Source organism: Mesoplodon densirostris, chromosome 10 (assembly GCF_025265405.1).
Source record: "Mesoplodon densirostris isolate mMesDen1 chromosome 10, mMesDen1 primary haplotype, whole genome shotgun sequence".
Classification (NCBI taxonomy): Eukaryota; Metazoa; Chordata; class Mammalia; order Artiodactyla; family Ziphiidae; genus Mesoplodon; species Mesoplodon densirostris.
Genome location: NC_082670.1, coordinates 104046979 through 104056542, shown reverse-complemented (window position 1 = coordinate 104056542; position 9564 = coordinate 104046979). Strand labels below are relative to the sequence as shown.

The 9564-nt window shown below is 45.9% G+C and overlaps 1 pseudogene; it reads left to right on the top strand.

Annotated features, from left to right (window-relative positions):
* The first annotated feature begins 8163 nt into the window (after positions 1–8163).
* On the top strand, positions 8164–9200 carry LOC132497980 (store-operated calcium entry-associated regulatory factor-like; annotated as a pseudogene).
* Positions 9201–9564: the final 364 nt, after the last annotated feature.

Below are 9564 nucleotides of genomic sequence, written 5' to 3'. Positions count from 1 at the left end.
AGTTGGCTGGGTGGGGAAGGGGTGGATACCGAACATAGTAAGAATTAGGAAGGAAGGGGAAAATGGATGCTTGATAGGAAACCAAGAGCTTAATTAAGTTATCTCAACAGAATATGACTGATTCAATTTTTATAAATTTGATTAACCTACTATTAATATATCCAATCAATGAGCTAGAAAGAAGTGCATGGACCATGTGGAATCCAGTATGCTCTACAGAGATTTAAGATGTAATAGTACCAACCAAGGATGCATCATAACCTCCATCCTCACTACAAGAGAATCTCCTGAGAGGTTCCATCTCCCAATAGCTGGAAATCCCCTAGCAAGAGACCTTGGCTACAGAACAAGAGGAACCCTTTGGAACTACCTACGTGTGTCTCAACAGCACAAATGAGTTAATTTCTAATCATTCCTCTCTAAGAAAGGGTGATTTGCAGAATATTTCTCTCCTATTTATAAATGGAAAAATAGTTAACAAAAATAAAAATAAACACATTTTTAAAAAGTAGGCAAGGGACTTCCCTGGTGGTGCAGTGGTTAATAATCTGCCTGTCAATGCAGGGGACACGGGTTCAAGTCCTGGTCCAGGAAGATCCCACATGCCGCGGAGCAACTAAGCCCATGAGCCACAACTACTGAGCCCACGTGCCACAACTACTGAAGCCTGCATACCTAGAGCCCATGCTCCACAACAAGAGAAGCCACCACAATAAGAAGCCTGCGCACCACAACGAAGAGTCGCCCCCGCTCGCTGCAACCAGAGAAAGCCCGCGAGCATGCAACGAAGACCCAACAACCCAACACAGCCAAAAATAAATAAATAAATTTATTTATTTATTTTAAAAATAAATAAATAAATTTATTTATTTATTTTAAAAATAAATAAATAAATTTATTTATTTATTTTAAAAATAAATAAATAAAAATGGGCAAAAGACTTGAATAGATGCTTCACAGAATAATATATACCAATGGCCAAGGAGCATGTGCAGAAGTGCTTGACTTCATAAGTCAACAGGGAAACGCCATTTCTAAAATTAAAAGCACTGAAAAGCCAAATGTTTGTGAGGCTATAAAGCAGCTCAAAATGTCAAACATTGCTGGTGGGAGTGTAGAATGATATGTCCACTTTCGAGAACAGTTTGTTAGTTTCCTATAAAGTTAGCAATACCACTTCCATGACCAACCAATTCTTCTCCTAGTTATTAATCCATGGGAAACGAAAACATATGTCCACAGAGTTATTCAAGAATATTCATAGCAGTCTTATTCATAATAGCCAAAAAGTAGAAATAACCCAAATATCCCTCAACAGGACAATGGAGGAATAATTGCAGTGTATTCACACAATGAAATACCACTCAGTAAAAGACAGGAGTCACGACTGCTGCCTGCCCAGCATGGACGAATTTCACGGATAAGATGTTGAGTGAAAGATGCCAGACCCCCAAAAATACATACTGTGTGGTTCCATTTATAAGATAGATGTTCAAGAACAGGTACATTGAATTCATGGTGATAGAAATCAGAATAGTGATTGCCTACAGGGGTTAATCAGAAAGGAACACGAAAAACCTTCTGGAGTGACGGAAATGTTCTATATGCTGAGAAGTGTGTTCCTTACACAGGTATACATTTATCCAAATTCACTTATTGGCACACCCAAGACTGGTACATTTCAGTGTATGTAAATTTGATTTCAATTAAAAGAAATGAAAAAGTGGAGAGCCAGAAGTTGTGACTGGAGGGAGGGTGTCTGGAGCCAAATCGGAAGAAGCAGGGATTCAGGGCTCAAGAGTTTGCCTCTGATGTTCTGGGCCCTGGGGACATGCAGGGATGTGTGGCTCAGCCTTTGCTGCATGTTCTGGGGACACTGTCTCCCGTTACCCTGCTGTGCAGCTTTGGTGGCTGAGTCAACCGAGCTCCTGGTATCTGGGCTTTGCCATTTGCCCCATCCTTCCTGAAACACCTTGGAGAGTTTGTCTCTGAGGAGAGGCTCAGGTGGAGGCAGAGAAGCCTCTGGGTCTCCCTGCCTCTGGTCCTGAAGCAACCAGGTGTGGGGAGGAACACCCTGCACAGCCCCCGCTTTCCTGAGCAGAGCTGGACGGAGGCTTCTGAGAAATCTCATTGCAAGTGCCTGCTGCCCGCCCAGTCCTGCTCCATGATTTCTCACTGCTCTGCATGGGTGATGACTCAGTGCGGGGGAGGGAAACAGGAACCGTGCTCTGCCCAAGGAAGCCTGGGCTGCAGCTGGGGGAGGAGAAGCTGCCCATCCCTGCCAGGACTTGGGGTTTCCCTTCCTGATCTCTCTGCTGTCCATTCTGTCCAGGCAGGATGAAGGAACAGAAAGGGCTTGAACTTTGGGGACAGACTAAGCTGGGAGGGGGAATACATCCTACTTAAGTCTCAGTTTCCTGTTCTGTAAAATAGGGTGGGAGTATCTTAGGACATTGGCTGATTTATTGAGGAAGAGCACTTAGGAAAAACCTTTAAGGGGTGAGGGAAACAGGATAGGGAAGCGGGGAGCCAAGCGGGGAAGCGGCCACAGGTAAGGTCCAGCCTTAGCCTGATCCACTGTGGGCTGAGGGATTGATCAGGTCACAAAGTTGTTACCTACTCCAGATGCATCCCCACGTCAGCACTGACTGTGGGGTGCTATTGAAAGGACATAACCACCTGGTGGGGTTCCTGGCAACAGATGGCAATGCTCTGGAGAAGGGGGGCGCTGTGAGCCCTTGGCAGCCAGCGTGCTGGAGAGTGGGCATGCCGGCCTGGCGACGGAGACCTGCTGGTGCTGGGACGCCAACAGCAACTACTCTAGGGGTAAAATACCCGTCGCCCAGGGCTTTGGTGAGTTCACACAATAGGCAGTGAAGAAACAGTAACTATTTCTTAGCTGTGTGAGAAAGTGTACCTAGTACCATAAATGTGTATGCTCTGCCTACTGCAGATTCAACATTTTTTAGGGATCAGGTCAGAGTGAGAACCCAATATCTATGTATCTAAGCATGAGCAGTATAAAGAAACACTTAGCAGATGCAAACTATTGTATATAGAATGGATAAACAACAAGGTCATACTGTACAGCACAGGGAACTATATTCAATATCTTCTGATAAACCATAATGGAAAAGAATATGAAAAAGAATATGTATATATATATAAATTACTTTGCTGTACAGCAGAAATTAACACAACATTGTAAATCAACTATACTTCAATACAATAAATTAAAAAAAAAAAAAAAGAAACACAACAGCCGGAAGTTGGCAGAGCAGCTGTGTGCTGAAGACCCCCTTTTATTCCTGGATCACAGGAAAGTTTGGGGTTCCCAAGGAAGGTAGGTGGAGCAGTGTGGGGGACCTTTTAGGGACCTGGGGCAGTGGCTGCCTACCATCTGGTCTTACTGCCTTGCCACAGAATTCTGCCTTCTTTCCATGTACCTGGAAGATCTTCATGCACACCTACCTGAGCCTCTGGTCATCTATATCAACTCCTCCCCTTAACATTTCTCTACTTTGTGCTTCTAAGAACTTGAGAATTGACCACTAGGTACCATCACCTGGTCCATCCAACCCAAGACTCTGCTTTTGATGGGACTTTCCAGAAACAGTGAGTTGGAAATGTTCCTGGGATGTCCACATTTCCTCTAATAATGTACGTCATGGGAGGAAAGAACACTGACTTTAGAGTCAGACACACCTGGGTTTCAATCCAGCTCTGCCATTTGACGGCTGTGTGCTCTTGATCAAGTTGCTTTACCTCTCTGAGCCTCAGGTTCTCCCTCTGTAAAAATGTATAAATTAATGTGCTTGCTCAGAACGGTGATTAGGAAGATTAAGAGCGTCATCACGTGAGGTGCTCAGCACATAGTAGGCCCTTGATAAATATTGACTCTTTGCCCCTTGTCTCCTCTGGAATGATGTTATGTGTTCGGTCCTGTCACCCCTGGGGGAGCAGCTTTCCTAGGTTAGCCACCTGCACTAGGGGGTGTGTCTTGTTTAGCCTAATGAACTTCTTTACCCTCTGGGACAGGCCCTCATCCTGTCGGTTTCTGGCCCCAGTTCCAGGAACTGCCCCACAAAGCCTCTCAGCTGTTTCTTGCATCTCCCAGGAGACTATCTCTTTTACAAGCATCCTGTTTGTTCCCTCATCCGCCCTTTCCTTGTAAAGATGGTTTGGCCAAGGTGGTGCCTTTGCCAGTAAGCTGTGTCTTTTGTTTGGAATCCTGGTAAGATGGTATGGAGCCCTAGTGGAATTTGCCATCACAGAGGAGGACCTGAAAGGGACCAGTGGTCGGGTGCCTGAGCACCTGTTTCCTCCCTGTATTAGAGGTACTTCTGCAGGTGAGGAGGGACTTCTAGGTCTAAAATGTCTGGGCACAGACAGCAATATCCCAGACTGACCTTGGGGTAGCTAACAACTAAAATGTGTCTTTTGACACAGTCTGGGGGTTCAGAGAAAGTGGGAGAGAGACCCAAGCATGGAGGGGCCCTGCCCTGAGTTCTGGCACTATCACATGCAGGGGGAGGGGATCTGGGTTCAAGTTCTGGCAGGGCCACTTACCAGCTATGTGATGTAGGGCATTTTACTGAACCACTTTGTGCCTCAGTTTCTACTCCTATAAAATGGGTATGATAATGACAATGAGTATTTTTCCCCAACACTGGGTTTTTAACTCCTTTACACATGTGCATCGTCACTTCTATAATAGCACCTGCTTTCCCTGGGGAAAAGCCCCTGCACACCCAGGCCCTGTGTTTGGGAAAGATTGGCCTTAACCTCCAGGCTTCAAGTTGGGCATGTATTTCAGCCCTAGCCTATGAGTATATTCCACCCTCACACCCTCCTTGATAGTTCAGATATGGATGCTAGACCCCTGGGGGCTCAGTGAGACTCCAGGGCTTCTGTTGGAAGTTGAAAAACGGAAGGTCTCTTTCCCCAGGGATTTCAGAGAGATTAGGGTTTCTGCTCAGAGCTGTTCATGGTCATTTTGCCTCCACAAAAGGAGAACATGATTGAGAAAGAAGCCAACACAAAGCCAGAAGATGAAGAGACAATGGTGGTTTTTTTTTTAAAGCATTACAAATTTTTTATTTATTTATTTTTGGCTGTGTTGGGTCTTCATTGCTGCACACGGGCTTTCTCTTGCTGCGGTGAGTGGGGGATACTCTTCGTTGCGGTGCGCAGGCTTCTCATTGTGGTGCTTCCCTTGTTGCGGAGCAGGGGCTTTAGGCATGCGGGCTTCCGTAGTTGTGGCACACGGGCTCAGTAGTTGTGGCCTGCGGGCTCTAGAGCACAGGCTCAGTAGTTGTGGTGCACGGGCTCAGCTGCTCTGCGGCATATGAGATCTTCCCAGACCAGGGCTCGAACCCGTGTCCCTTGCATTGGCAGGTGGATTCTTAACCACCGCGCCATCAGGGAAGTCCCGAGACAAAGGTTCTTGATAACATCCACTGAACGCCTGGATCCAGCTGGGCCTGAAGATCAACCTCAGGGTTTTTAATCACTGTTTTTTGCTAAAGCCAGTTTATGCTGGGTTTTCTGTCCCTTGCAACTGCAGAGTCCTTCAGCTGTATTATATATACAATAGTATTGTACATCCCTCTCTGGTTCTTTGGAGAATTAAGGGAGACAAGCCACGTGAGGCTCTTAGCACAGGGCCTCGCATGCAGTAGGCACTTAATAAATGCCCCTTTCTCCCAGAGCTTCAGTTTTCTCATCTGTCAGATGGGTGCATTAAACTATATCCTATCACTTGTTAGTGGAGGTGGAGACCCTGAAGGAGAAATCTGGGCAGTTCTTTTAAAGTAACAATGAAGCACTGTGGTAGGAAGAGCAATGGTCCCAGACAATGTCCACATCCTAAACCCTGTACCTGAGAGTAAGTTATGTTATGTGGCAAAAGGGCTTTTGTAGGGGCTTCCCTGGTGGCGCAGTGGTTGAGAGTCCGCCTGCCGATGCAGGGGACGCGGGTTCGTGCCTCAGTTGGGGAGGATCCCACATGCCGCGCGGAGCGGCTGGGCCCGTGAGCCATGGCCGCTGAGCCTGCGCGTCCGGAGCCTGTGCTCCGCAACGGGAGAGGCCACAACAGTGAGAGGCCCGCGTACTACAAAAAAAAAAAAAAAAAAAAAAGGGCTTTTGTAGATGTGATTTAATTAAGGATTTTGAGATGAAGAGATTTTTCTAGATTATCTAAGTGGGCCCAACCTAATGACATGAGTTCTTAAAAGACCTAATCACATGAGTTCTTAAAAGAGCGTAAGAATTAGGTCAGAGAGATGCAACATTGCTGCCCTTGAAGACGGAGGAAAGGGGCCTTGAACCAAGGAATGTGGGCAGCCTCTAGAAGCTGGAAAAGATAAGGGGATGAACTCCCCCTATATCCTCCAGGAAAAAATGCAGCCCTGCCAACACACTGATTTTAGTCCAGGGAGAATGGCGTCAGACTCCTAACCTCCAGAACTGTCAGATAATCCATTTGTGTTGTTTTCAGCCACTGAGTTTACAGTAATTTGTGTTAAAAAAGAGATAACAGGCCCAAAATGGAGTCACTTATACTAAGCTCCATGTCACCAAACTGAGACTTACTACCTAATTTAATTATAATTTCATGCGCTCCCAGGAATAGTATCTTAAACCAGTCAGGAATGACCTGGTCAGCACTACTGAACCTGCCTGATAGAAGCCTGTGCCCCCACTAGAGGAAGGTGGCCTTGCATATCCAATGGCTTTGTGCTAGTATAACTTCCTTGTCCTGCTCCCTTCATAAAAGCCTTTCATTTTGTACAGCTCCTCAGAGCCCCTTTCCGTCTGCTGGATGGGATACCACAGGGTTCATGAATCACTGAATAAAGGCAATAAGATCTTTAAAGTTTACTCGCGCTTTTTTTTTTTTTTTTTTTTTTTTTTTTTTTACGGTACGTGGGCCTCTCACTGCTGTGGCCTCTCCTGTTGCGGAGCACAGGCTCCGGACGCGCAGGCCCAGCGGCCATGGCCCACAGGCCCAGCCACTCCGCAGCATGGGGGATCCTCCCGGACTGGGGCACGAACCCGCGTCCCCTGCATCGGCAGGTGGACTCTCAACCACTGCGCCGCCAGGGAAGCCCCCCCACACACAAATGCTTTTAGTTCTCTGCCTTCCTTGCCATTTCCAATGGTTCTCCTTGGTTCAGAGCTATGTTCTCTTTGCATTGAGCCACTGATGTAATTGGCTTTCTAGCCCAGGGCAGGGCAGCTTGAGTTAGCAGAGACAGTTCTACTAGAATCCAAGTCCCAAGCTCTTGGCCCAGTCCCTGGTTCCACTTTGGGAAATGCTGGTGGTTTAGTCCACAGTGCCCCATTTGACCGGAATCCCAGTCCACTGTCCCCATTTGTTGGGGATGTGCTGGTTCAGTCCTTTCCCCAGTTCTACACTGGAATTGCTGGTGGTGCACACAAGGCCTTCTCTTGGCCAGTCCTCAGTAACAGCTCTTTGGTTACTGCTGGTGTGTTAACATGCACAGGAGGGAAAGGCTATTTCTAATGGGAATCTCAGAAGCCAAAAGCTGCAACACTGGTGGACATGGATTGAGTACTTCAAAGCTGTTAGAGCACTCACCACCTAACTCCAAGACTCCTGTGTTAGAATACGTTGATTACAGAATGGGTTAGATTAACACTAGGTCACTCAACATCCTGAAGAAAATTTCCATGCAGCGAGGTACACTGTAAAACACCACACAATCCCCGACCCAGTGGCACATGCTTCTTAGGTATTTATTTGGCTCCAAGAGACCCAAGGCTTAGCTGAAGAAATGGGATCCTGAAATTCCCAAGAACCGAGCACACCTTCTGGCACACCCGCATGTTTATGTCTAAGAACTGTGGTCCCAGGAGCTGTGGATATCCACAAAAATGGGAGAATCCTACCAAGACAACCTAGAATTATAATGGCCTTTATGAGGAATGTTCCTAGACAAGATCAATTAAGAAATGCACTTTAAAACAAGGGCTCCCAAATCAAACAAGCAGAATAGGTTACCTAATTTAGTTGTCATGCAGAAGCCTCCAGAGGGCTTCAAAACTACAAAATAGTTTCATTAGAAGAGTCATTGCCAAAAGTTAATGAAAAATTAAAGATATAAGATGCACATAAAATAAAAGACTATGACATAACTCATGCCACTCCCCTCCATCCCTCTTTATCTGTCGTCTTCACCAAGCACCCTGGCCAAGGCTGGCTGGCTGGAAGTAGCCAGACGCTGCCCTCTCCTCAGCTTCCTTTCACTTCTGCTGACTGTGGGCCCTGCCCAGGGCTGGAATGACTTAGACAGAATATTGTTGTGGGATGTAAAAGCTCTTACCCTCCACTAGGACCTCTATACCACTTCTCGTGGGTTGGCTCCAATCCCACAGTGAAATGTATTGGAGGCATAGCTGGATGGGATGCTTATACCCCCAAATTCATACAGTGTCAGAACAAAGGGTGGGATGGTTATGATGTACAGTGGGAAGGTAAGACTGATTTAGATATCAAGTACAAATTTGGAAAAACTGCCAGGCCGTAAAAGCTATGAATCCTCTGAAGGTATATACTAAGAGGCTCCTATAGCTTGGAGTATAACTTAGATCACATGGAACTTGGCCTGAAGAAACTGAGAGAGTCTAGGGAAAACCATGGCTTTAACTCTTTCTCTGATTATTATAATGAGCTGTACTCCCCAGATTCATGTGGCATCAGTGGAGTGATTACCATCGTGGTGCTACTTGCTATTGACTTTGGAGTTTATATATCGTTCCTTAGTGATGGTCAAGATTCTCCTCCACCATATTCTCCTCCACCACACTCCCATCATTATCAGAGATTCACCAACTCAGCAGGAGCCCCTCCTGTGGGCTTTAAGGCTGAGTTCACAGGTCAACATGGCGCAACCTCTGGTTTTGGCAGTGCTTGCATGGACAGCAAGGAAATGAACATTCAGGACCAGGGTTCTGGACTGGCGTGGGAACTGGAGGACTATTAGAATATTTGGCAGCAATAGAGCAGCAACACCCTTCTCAGACTCATGGTACCACCCATCTCACCCTCCTTCATACTCCAGCACGTGGAAGAGCGCTGCTTACCACTTCTTGGAGGCACAGGTAGCTCTTTGGCATATTCAAGCTCAGAGACCAGACTCAGAACAGCAGCAGGATATGGTGGTACTAGAAGATGATAAAGTAAAAAGTTGAAGTCAAACACTGGTTGCAAAATTTCTGATTTTTCATCACTTTCTTTTTAAAGCAGTGCTACCTGCTAACAACTGGGAAAAGGGAATATACAAAAGTTCTGTGGTGCTTTGTTCTGTATAGATTTTTGTTATTTGAGGCTAAGAGGTGATATATGACAAAATGCTTATGTAGAGAATTATATGTTTGTGTAACATGCAGATGTATATTACAGTTTTTGAAAGTGATGATTACTGTGGAATGCTAAAAATGTATTGTTTAATTTATAAAACCTGTGATCCCGTAAGAAGCATTAAGAATGAAGTCTTTATACCAATAGACACTGAGTACAGAAAATTTCAGACTTAGGTG